This window comes from Dendronephthya gigantea, unplaced genomic scaffold (genome assembly GCF_004324835.1).
Source record: "Dendronephthya gigantea isolate DGI-Jeju-01 unplaced genomic scaffold, DenGig_1.0 001052F, whole genome shotgun sequence".
NCBI lineage: Eukaryota > Metazoa > Cnidaria > Anthozoa > Malacalcyonacea > Nephtheidae > Dendronephthya > Dendronephthya gigantea.
The window spans coordinates 1-11,343 of NW_021164062.1; the positions used below are offsets into that span (position 1 = coordinate 1).

Below are 11,343 nucleotides of genomic sequence, written 5' to 3' on the forward strand. Positions count from 1 at the left end.
TGCAGGACTAATAACATTGTGTGAACTGTGCAGCAATATAGAGAATAAGACGCTGAGGTATATTATATATTAGGTATCTGGAATCGTTTTTATGACGCGGGAAGCAAGACAGTAGTTTGAATATTTGCAAATCCTGATAGATAAATGTCGTGGACTCACACATTTGTTATCGGCGTCTCCCCGTCGTTTTGTTCCAACAAGACTCTCAAATAATAGTCGCCTGATAGGAGAGATACGTTACTGAGTTTGATTGCGATCGAGGGATAGGGGGGGCGCTTTAAGAAGAACTGTTAAAAAGCTAGAGCAGTATAAGGCTTATCACTAACCTATTTTCAGTTGATCAGCTAAACATTCATGCAGGACTTCAAACTAAAGGTGATTCCAAAAAACAACGTAGTTTCCACTCAGGTCTTTTTCCATTGCAAATTTGCGCATCTCAGATTCGAGAGCCCCAGAAGTTCCTCTCGCGTCTGTCACATTGAAAACAAAAGAAATTTTTTCATACTCTTTTACGACAACAGTTTAGAGAAAGAGGTCAGGACTATTGAATTGTCTTGTTATACTCATAGCGACAGGAAATTCTCCATTACCTTTTCATTTCCTATATTTTCAATGGAAACTAACTTTAACTTCGAGACTCACCTTGTAATTCCAAATCAGGTTGTACGCTGTCAGATCTTGACTGAATCTGTAAAAAAGATCCGTTTAAATACCATTGCTTTTTCATCTTTCAAACGACTAGAACATTTCCCATTTTCTTAATATGAACACTTACTTGTAATAAAACAACTGGATTTAAATTCTCACATCTTTCCTGGCTTTGAATCCTATTTTTGTCCTCCAATGCGAGAGATATCCTTCAAGTTGATTCCTTGACGTTCCTCTCGCTTTTCCTGAGCTGTAACAGACAAGTATAGCGCGTGAAATAACAGGCTTATACGTACATACAAGCATGCATCATGAAATTTTGGAACACGATTGTTGCTTTAAAACGTACTCTGCAAGCTTTACATTGTCACGAATTGATAAATGATCTTCTTTAGTCTCCGGTGGCTGAAGGAAAGATAAAAACTTTCCAACAAAATTGCTTCTTTACAAAAAGGTTTTACACTTCTGAATGAATTACTATGTAATTATTTCGTCAGTGGGGCAGTTGGCACAGTATAAGGATGAATGATGGAGTTTAGTTACCAAAGCAGTTGATACCACTTAGTCACTATTATGATTGGTTAGTCAGAACCACTGCAATGGGTTTATGTAAATAATGGCCCTCGCAAAAAATTCTCAAAGATTTCCTACCTCGTCAGGGCTTTCAAGGTAATAGAGCAAACCAGCAGGCTGTGAAAATCGTATTCAAATTTATTACATAATGGTTTATGAACCAAAACTTACGAACAGGAAATCCCGCATTTAAACTTTATTGTATATTTTAGACATTAAAAACTATAACTGCTTTAATACGAACATTATTCTCACAAGTAATGCCATTGCTCTTGGATGACCAGTTGTCCAGAGAGCCACTAGATGTCCACTCAATTGCCTATATGCCAACAATAAAGATTATAAATTACTTATGGAGTATGCTTGTTAGTCTCAATTGAACTATTTACAGATGGCTAGTATATAGAGGATTATAAAATCACAAGTTTTAAGATGAATCTAAGAATGTTGCTAAAATACAACTCAGGTCCTCCGGATGGAATCGAGGCTATACATCTGCAACAATTTGTTAATTTATCACACTAATTCGCACCTGTTCAGTAGCGAACGTCTATCAGTGCTTTGCGTAATCATGGCCATGCGTAAGCGTTTTGGTAGAGCGCCCTTGGCAAGCGCCAAATCTTGTATTTTTGCCGCGGTTTCTTCATCAGCTTCCTAAAGTGAAGTTCTAAATAAATATCAACAGATGATTTTAGGCACTTCACACGGTGCAGGAATATTCTAGAGGTTTTAAAGGGTCTTAATTTCGTGTGGTATTATACACACTTCAAATTCAAGCCAGGAACAGTTGATGGAAAAATTAGTCAACTATACGTTCTCAGTGACAAGAGCATTGCACCGGCATCGCAAAAGCGATTCCTGCCGGAGGATCTATAGTTGACTCATTTTTCCATCAACTGTTCCTGGCTTGAATTGAAGTGTGTATAATACTTCTCAAAATTAAGACGCTTTAAAACCTCTTAAATATCGACTGTTGTGAAAAGACAGTAGTTTGAATATTTGCAAATCCTGATAGATAAATGTCGTGGACTCACACATTTGTTATCGGCGTCTCCCCGTCATTTTGTTCCAACAAGACTCTCAAATAATAGTCGCCTGATAGGAGAGATACGTTACTGAGTTTGATTGCGATCGAGGGATAGGGGGGGGCGCTTTAAGAAGAACTGTTAAAAAGCTAGAGCAGTATAAGGCTTATCACTAACCTATTTTCAGTTGATCAGCTAAACATTCATGCAGGACTTCAAACTAAAGGTGATTCCAAAAAACAACGTAGTTTCCACTCAGGTCTTTTTCCATTGCAAATTTGCGCATCTCAGATTCGAGAGCCCCAGAAGTTCCTCTCGCGTCTGTCACATTGAAAACAAAAGAAATTTTTTCATACTCTTTTACGACAACAGTTTAGAGAAAGAGGTCAGGACTATTGAATTGTCTTGTTATACTCATAGCGACAGGAAATTCTCCATTACCTTTTCATTTCCTATATTTTCAATGGAAACTAACTTTAACTTCGAGACTCACCTTGTAATTCCAAATCAGGTTGTACGCTGTCAGATCTTGACTGAATCTGTAAAAAAGATCCGTTTAAATACCATTGTTTTTCATCTTTCAAACGACTAGAACATTTCCCATTTTCTTAATATGAACACTTACTTGTAATAAACAACTGGATTTAAATTCTCACATCTTTCCTGGCTTTGAATCCTATTTTTGTCCTCCAATGCGAGAGATATCCTTCAAGTTGATTCCTTGACGTTCCTCTCGCTTTTCCTGAGCTGTAACAGACAAGTATAGCGCGTGAAATAACAGGCTTATACGTACATACAAGCATGCATCATGAAATTTTGGAACACGATTGTTGCTTTAAAACGTACTCTGCAAGCTTTACATTGTCACGAATTGATAAATGATCTTCTTTAGTCTCCGGTAGCTGAAGGAAAGATAAAAACTTTCCAACAAAATTGCTTCTTTACAAAAAGGTTTTACACTTCTGAATGAATTACTATGTAATTATTTCGTCAGTGGGGCAGTTGGCACAGTATAAGGATGAATGATGGAGTTTAGTTACCAAAGCAGTTGATACCACTTAGTCACTATATGATTGGTTAGTCAGAACCACTGCAATGGGTTTATGTAAATAATGGCCCTCGCAAAAAATTCTCAAAGATTTCCTACCTCGTCAGGGCTTTCAAGGTAATAGAGCAAACCAGCAGGCTGTGAAAATCGTATTCAAATTTATTACATAATGGTTTATGAACCAAAACTTACGAACAGGAAATCCCGCATTTAAACTTTATTGTATATTTTAGACATTAAAAACTATAACTGCTTTAATACGAACATTATTCTCACAAGTAATGCCATTGCTCTTGGATGACCAGTTGTCCAGAGAGCCACTAGATGTCCACTCAATTGCCTATATGCCAACAATAAAGATTATAAATTACTTATGGAGTATGCTTGTTAGTCTCAATTGAACTATTTACAGATGGCTAGTATATAGAGGATTATAAAATCACAAGTTTTAAGATGAATCTAAGAATGTTGCTAAAATACAACTCAGGTCCTCCGGATGGAATCGAGGCTATACATCTGCAACAATTTGTTAATTTATCACACTAATTCGCACCTGTTCAGTAGCGAACGTCTATCAGTGCTTTGCGTAATCATGGCCATGCGTAAGCGTTTTGGTAGAGCGCCCTTGGCAAGCGCCAAATCTTGTATTTTTGCCGCGGTTTCTTCATCAGCTTCCTAAAGTGAAGTTCTAAATAAATATCAACAGATGATTTTAGGCACTTCACACGGTGCAGGAATATTCTAGAGGTTTTAAAGGGTCTTAATTTCGTGTGGTATTATACACACTTCAAATTCAAGCCAGGAACAGTTGATGGAAAAATTAGTCAACTATACGTTCTCAGTGACAAGAGCATTGCACCGGCATCGCAAAAGCGATTCCTGCCGGAGGATCTATAGTTGACTCATTTTTCCATCAACTGTTCCTGGCTTGAATTGAAGTGTGTATAATACTTCTCAAAATTAAGACGCTTTAAAACCTCTTAAATATCGACTGTTGTGAAAAGACAGTAGTTTGAATATTTGCAAATCCTGATAGATAAATGTCGTGGACTCACACATTTGTTATCGGCGTCTCCCCGTCGTTTTGTTCCAACAAGACTCTCAAATAATAGTCGCCTGATAGGAGAGATACGTTACTGAGTTTGATTGCGATCGAGGGATAGGGGGGGCGCTTTAAGAAGAACTGTTAAAAAGCTAGAGCAGTATAAGGCTTATCACTAACCTATTTTCAGTTGATCAGCTAAACATTCATGCAGGACTTCAAACTAAAGGTGATTCCAAAAAACAACGTAGTTTCCACTCAGGTCTTTTTCCATTGCAAATTTGCGCATCTCAGATTCGAGAGCCCCAGAAGTTCCTCTCGCGTCTGTCACATTGAAAACAAAAGAAATTTTTTCATACTCTTTTACGACAACAGTTTAGAGAAAGAGGTCAGGACTATTGAATTGTCTTGTTATACTCATAGCGACAGGAAATTCTCCATTACCTTTTCATTTCCTATATTTTCAATGGAAACTAACTTTAACTTCGAGACTCACCTTGTAATTCCAAATCAGGTTGTACGCTGTCAGATCTTGACTGAATCTGTAAAAAAGATCCGTTTAAATACCATTGCTTTTTCATCTTTCAAACGACTAGAACATTTCCCATTTTCTTAATATGAACACTTACTTGTAATAAAACAACTGGATTTAAATTCTCACATCTTCCTGGCTTTGAATCCTATTTTTGTCCTCCAATGCGAGAGATATCCTTCAAGTTGATTCCTTGACGTTCCTCTCGCTTTTCCTGAGCTGTAACAGACAAGTATAGCGCGTGAAATAACAGGCTTATACGTACATACAAGCATGCATCATGAAATTTTGGAACACGATTGTTGCTTTAAAACGTACTCTGCAAGCTTTACATTGTCACGAATTGATAAATGATCTTCTTTAGTCTCCGGTGGCTGAAGGAAAGATAAAAACTTTCCAACAAAATTGCTTCTTTACAAAAAGGTTTTACACTTCTGAATGAATTACTATGTAATTATTTCGTCAGTGGGGCAGTTGGCACAGTATAAGGATGAATGATGGAGTTTAGTTACCAAAGCAGTTGATACCACTTAGTCACTATTATGATTGGTTAGTCAGAACCACTGCAATGGGTTTATGTAAATAATGGCCCTCGCAAAAAATTCTCAAAGATTTCCTACCTCGTCAGGGCTTTCAAGGTAATAGAGCAAACCAGCAGGCTGTGAAAATCGTATTCAAATTTATTACATAATGGTTTATGAACCAAAACTTACGAACAGGAAATCCCGCATTTAAACTTTATTGTATATTTTAGACATTAAAAACTATAACTGCTTTAATACGAACATTATTCTCACAAGTAATGCCATTGCTCTTGGATGACCAGTTGTCCAGAGAGCCACTAGATGTCCACTCAATTGCCTATATGCCAACAATAAAGATTATAAATTACTTATGGAGTATGCTTGTTAGTCTCAATTGAACTATTTACAGATGGCTAGTATATAGAGGATTATAAAATCACAAGTTTTAAGATGAATCTAAGAATGTTGCTAAAATACAACTCAGGTCCTCCGGATGGAATCGAGGCTATACATCTGCAACAATTTGTTAATTTATCACACTAATTCGCACCTGTTCAGTAGCGAACGTCTATCAGTGCTTTGCGTAATCATGGCCATGCGTAAGCTTTTGGTAGAGCGCCCTTGGCAAGCGCCAAATCTTGTATTTTTGCCGCGGTTTCTTCATCAGCTTCCTAAAGTGAAGTTCTAAATAAATATCAACAGATGATTTTAGGCACTTCACACGGTGCAGGAATATTCTAGAGGTTTTAAAGGGTCTTAATTTCGTGTGGTATTATACACACTTCAAATTCAAGCCAGGAACAGTTGATGGAAAAATTAGTCAACTATACGTTCTCAGTGACAAGAGCATTGCACCGGCATCGCAAAAGCGATTCCTGCCGGAGGATCTATAGTTGACTCATTTTTCCATCAACTGTTCCTGGCTTGAATTGAAGTGTGTATAATACTTCTCAAAATTAAGACGCTTTAAAACCTCTTAAATATCGACTGTTGTGAAAAGACAGTAGTTTGAATATTTGCAAATCCTGATAGATAAATGTCGTGGACTCACACATTTGTTATCGGCGTCTCCCCGTCGTTTTGTTCCAACAAGACTCTCAAATAATAGTCGCCTGATAGGAGAGATACGTTACTGAGTTTGATTGCGATCGAGGGATAGGGGGGGCGCTTTAAGAAGAACTGTTAAAAAGCTAGAGCAGTATAAGGCTTATCACTAACCTATTTTCAGTTGATCAGCTAAACATTCATGCAGGACTTCAAACTAAAGGTGATTCCAAAAAACAACGTAGTTTCCACTCAGGTCTTTTTCCATTGCAAATTTGCGCATCTCAGATTCGAGAGCCCCAGAAGTTCCTCTCGCGTCTGTCACATTGAAAACAAAAGAAATTTTTTCATACTCTTTTACGACAACAGTTTAGAGAAAGAGGTCAGGACTATTGAATTGTCTTGTTATACTCATAGCGACAGGAAATTCTCCATTACCTTTTCATTTCCTATATTTTCAATGGAAACTAACTTTAACTTCGAGACTCACCTTGTAATTCCAAATCAGGTTGTACGCTGTCAGATCTTGACTGAATCTGTAAAAAAGATCCGTTTAAATACCATTGCTTTTTCATCTTTCAAACGACTAGAACATTTCCCATTTTCTTAATATGAACACTTACTTGTAATAAAACAACTGGATTTAAATTCTCACATCTTTCCTGGCTTTGAATCCTATTTTTGTCCTCCAATGCGAGAGATATCCTTCAAGTTGATTCCTTGACGTTCCTCTCGCTTTTCCTGAGCTGTAACAGACAAGTATAGCGCGTGAAATAACAGGCTTATACGTACATACAAGCATGCATCATGAAATTTTGGAACACGATTGTTGCTTTAAAACGTACTCTGCAAGCTTTACATTGTCACGAATTGATAAATGATCTTCTTTAGTCTCCGGTGGCTGAAGGAAAGATAAAAACTTTCCAACAAAATTGCTTCTTTACAAAAAGGTTTTACACTTCTGAATGAATTACTATGTAATTATTTCGTCAGTGGGGCAGTTGGCACAGTATAAGGATGAATGATGGAGTTTAGTTACCAAAGCAGTTGATACCACTTAGTCACTATTATGATTGGTTAGTCAGAACCACTGCAATGGGTTTATGTAAATAATGGCCCTCGCAAAAAATTCTCAAAGATTTCCTACCTCGTCAGGGCTTTCAAGGTAATAGAGCAAACCAGCAGGCTGTGAAAATCGTATTCAAATTTATTACATAATGGTTTATGAACCAAAACTTACGAACAGGAAATCCCGCATTTAAACTTTATTGTATATTTTAGACATTAAAAACTATAACTGCTTTAATACGAACATTATTCTCACAAGTAATGCCATTGCTCTTGGATGACCAGTTGTCCAGAGAGCCACTAGATGTCCACTCAATTGCCTATATGCCAACAATAAAGATTATAAATTACTTATGGAGTATGCTTGTTAGTCTCAATTGAACTATTTACAGATGGCTAGTATATAGAGGATTATAAAATCACAAGTTTTAAGATGAATCTAAGAATGTTGCTAAAATACAACTCAGGTCCTCCGGATGGAATCGAGGCTATACATCTGCAACAATTTGTTAATTTATCACACTAATTCGCACCTGTTCAGTAGCGAACGTCTATCAGTGCTTTGCGTAATCATGGCCATGCGTAAGCGTTTTGGTAGAGCGCCCTTGGCAAGCGCCAAATCTTGTATTTTTGCCGCGGTTTCTTCATCAGCTTCCTAAAGTGAAGTTCTAAATAAATATCAACAGATGATTTTAGGCACTTCACACGGTGCAGGAATATTCTAGAGGTTTTAAAGGGTCTTAATTTCGTGTGGTATTATACACACTTCAAATTCAAGCCAGGAACAGTTGATGGAAAAATTAGTCAACTATACGTTCTCAGTGACAAGAGCATTGCACCGGCATCGCAAAAGCGATTCCTGCCGGAGGATCTATAGTTGACTCATTTTTCCATCAACTGTTCCTGGCTTGAATTGAAGTGTGTATAATACTTCTCAAAATTAAGACGCTTTAAAACCTCTTAAATATCAACTGAACTAATATGTACATTCATCAGAGCTAAAAAAGGGCAGAGCATTATAAATGACGTTCGTCAAAAGCAGAAAATTCTGAATGGATCAATGAATGAATAAAACGTACCTCGATTATCGCCTTCAGAACCATACCAGCACCTTTCAAATTGTTGTCGACGGATGCTGAAATTGTTGAGGAACGAATTCAAAACCGCGATTGGTAAGAACTATTAGCGGGGCAATAGTAAAACATACATAAGCGAAGAAATGGTAAAATTGGTACTATTTATTGCGTTTTATCGTAAACCTACCTGGAACAATCGATAAATGCAATGACCGATTTCTAGACACACAAATAACAGACTTCATGAGTTGCTCCCATGCATAGGTCAAGCTAGTGGTCGTGGTAGACTTCACAAAAATGTAAAGAGAGAAAGGCAATTTAATCAACTCTCAACGTCAGTCAAAGAGCTATAAACTACTAAGAAGGCAAGTTGAATGAAAACTCCTCAAATCTCTTTGTAGCATACCTGCAACTTTCTCCAGTAATTTCCCAAACTGTTCATCGTCTGTTGTCTCACTAAGAGGAATATGCAATAGTCGATTTATTATAACAGACCACATGATTGATTCAAAATATTAGAAGCAATCACACCTTACTATTAGTTTAACATGAATGTCCAACTTCACCCCCCACATTATTTTGATATATTGCAAAGCAACTTGAACTTCACCTATAAGGAGGACACAGAGCAAACGTCAAAAAATCAAGCAATCCACTTATACCTAAACCCCAGTGGAACGATTCTAGAACAAAAGTTTTCATGGTTAATCTATTTCCTGTGTTAATTAGAAAGGTAGTCCAAACTACAAAGGCAGTTGCTACAAATCACTTGCTGAGTTTTGCAAGGGAATTTCTCTTCCAAAACAAGGCTATATACATACAAGAGGGATTGAAAAATAAAATGAATTGGTTCAGCATAGATTATAGGCAACCAAAACCACACATCTTACCACATTTATCGTGAGAATTCCTAACAAACTGCTTGGAAATTTTTCACAGGATAACAGAGAGCTTTTGTTTATCTGTTCTTGTCGAATGTCATAGTTATCGTGCCTTAGCTATAAAAACAACAGAATTGGTTTCGATAAAATTGGATCCTGTTAACATGCAAATTTCAAAGTTGGCTGAGTTTACGTATTTCGTTTCTTGCATCTATTTAGCTCGGAAATTTCGCCGCTATATTCTGAACGAAATACTCTTTTTTAAATTTAAATATGTCCGGTCTGACCATTTTGGCCACTTAAAGAAAAGCCCTGTCTTTACCTGCCATAGAGCACGCACAACATGTCGACAGCGGCGTGAGTCACGGCTTCATTATTCCTCTTCAAAGCTTTCACAGTTTTCACACCAACCTTCTCACGGAAGTGAACTGGTTGAGTAAACAGCATGTGTTTGCAGTTAAAGATAAACGTTTCTCGCCTAGTGAGCGTTGTGAAAGCGCGAAACCTGCTTTGATCGAACCCAACTTCTCAAATCGTGAAACAGTGCTTCGAGATCTTTATCTCATATTTTGTTTTGGTCTCCTGAAAATAGACGAAACTTTTTAACTATTTTATGTATATATAGAACACCTGTGAAGGTAATAGCAGTCAGAATATGTATATTTTAGGGTTGAACACAAATAAATTTATTGGCAAAGATATACAATACCTTCGTGAGCAATGAGCATTGTGATGGCATTAATGATAAGTCTTTCTTTATTCCCCGAGAAAAGTCCTACAAAATATTTAAAATCGTTTGAAATATATATTGGAGTTTAAAAGACTTAATATTCCAGCTGTACTTCTGGCGAGAAAATTTCAAAACTACCATTTCATGGATTCGGACCCAGTCAACTCTGCAACCAGAGTTACCGCAGCCTAGTCCCTAGGCCTCTTAACGTTCCTTATACGCGGCGAGGCGGGAACTGAGAGGCCTAGAACAAAATGTTTTGTATTTTGGCTAATGTGGGGACTTTTTATCCCCATTTTCTGTATTGAGGTCAGTTTACGATCTACGACGCGGTTAACTGGCCTTGTTCGACGTCGTTAGTCAAATATTTGCTTGAAATAAGCTACAGGATATTAATTATACTGCCAGGAGTCGAAATATTCATACAAACGTTTCAATGTCGTTCGCGTCAACGCTATCGACTATCAAGAAAACTCGAGTCCGTACGTACATGTTTATGATTATAATAAACTTCTATCCACCCATTTAAATTATTCTCGCTTCCTTTATAACGGTTACTGTTGTAAATTGCAAACATTTACTTTAAAAACAATTCTAATTTCAAGTTCACAACATTAAATGGGCCGTTAAGATTAAAAAATATTTTGTGTTAGGCCTCTCGTGCGCGTTTCATTCGGTGACGTGACGGAAATATAAAACACGCGCAATGAGAGGCCTGGGACTAGGCTGGAGTTACGGTGGTTTTTAGGGAGTACTATTAGTGTTTTGTCTACATTTGTGTACAGAACAGTAGCAGGTTAGGGTATTTTTATTAAAACCATACTTTGCCTATACTGGATAAACCAGTTTAAATGTACCGTGTTGTTTGCAGACGTTTTAAACCCTGCTAAATGTTTTCAATTAGAAGCCGAAATGGGCAAATGTTTTCATTTGGCGTAACTATGCAGCCTAGCAATCGCTTAGTTTACACTAAAGGCTGCTTTCTACTTACGCGTTTTTTATACGCATGTACACATACGGAGAATTTAAATGCTTTTAAATTTTTATTAATTAACGTGCATCTACAATCATGTGCAAAAATTATGAACTTTACGTATCTTAATCACATTTTTTTTCATTTTGACAACTATTATGTCACGAATTTTGTTAAAC

The 11,343-nt window shown here is 37.1% G+C and overlaps 1 long non-coding RNA gene across 1 annotated transcript; it reads right to left on the reverse strand.

The window, feature by feature from the left end:
• Nucleotides 1-9,145: 9,145 nt before the first annotated feature.
• Nucleotides 9,146-9,878, reverse strand: LOC114544914. Its single transcript, XR_003690667.1, has 3 exons — nt 9,784-9,878; nt 9,471-9,578; nt 9,146-9,190 (listed from the first exon to the last, which is right to left on the reverse strand). It is a non-coding gene; the product is annotated as an uncharacterized LOC114544914 (long non-coding RNA).
• Nucleotides 9,879-11,343: the final 1,465 nt, after the last annotated feature.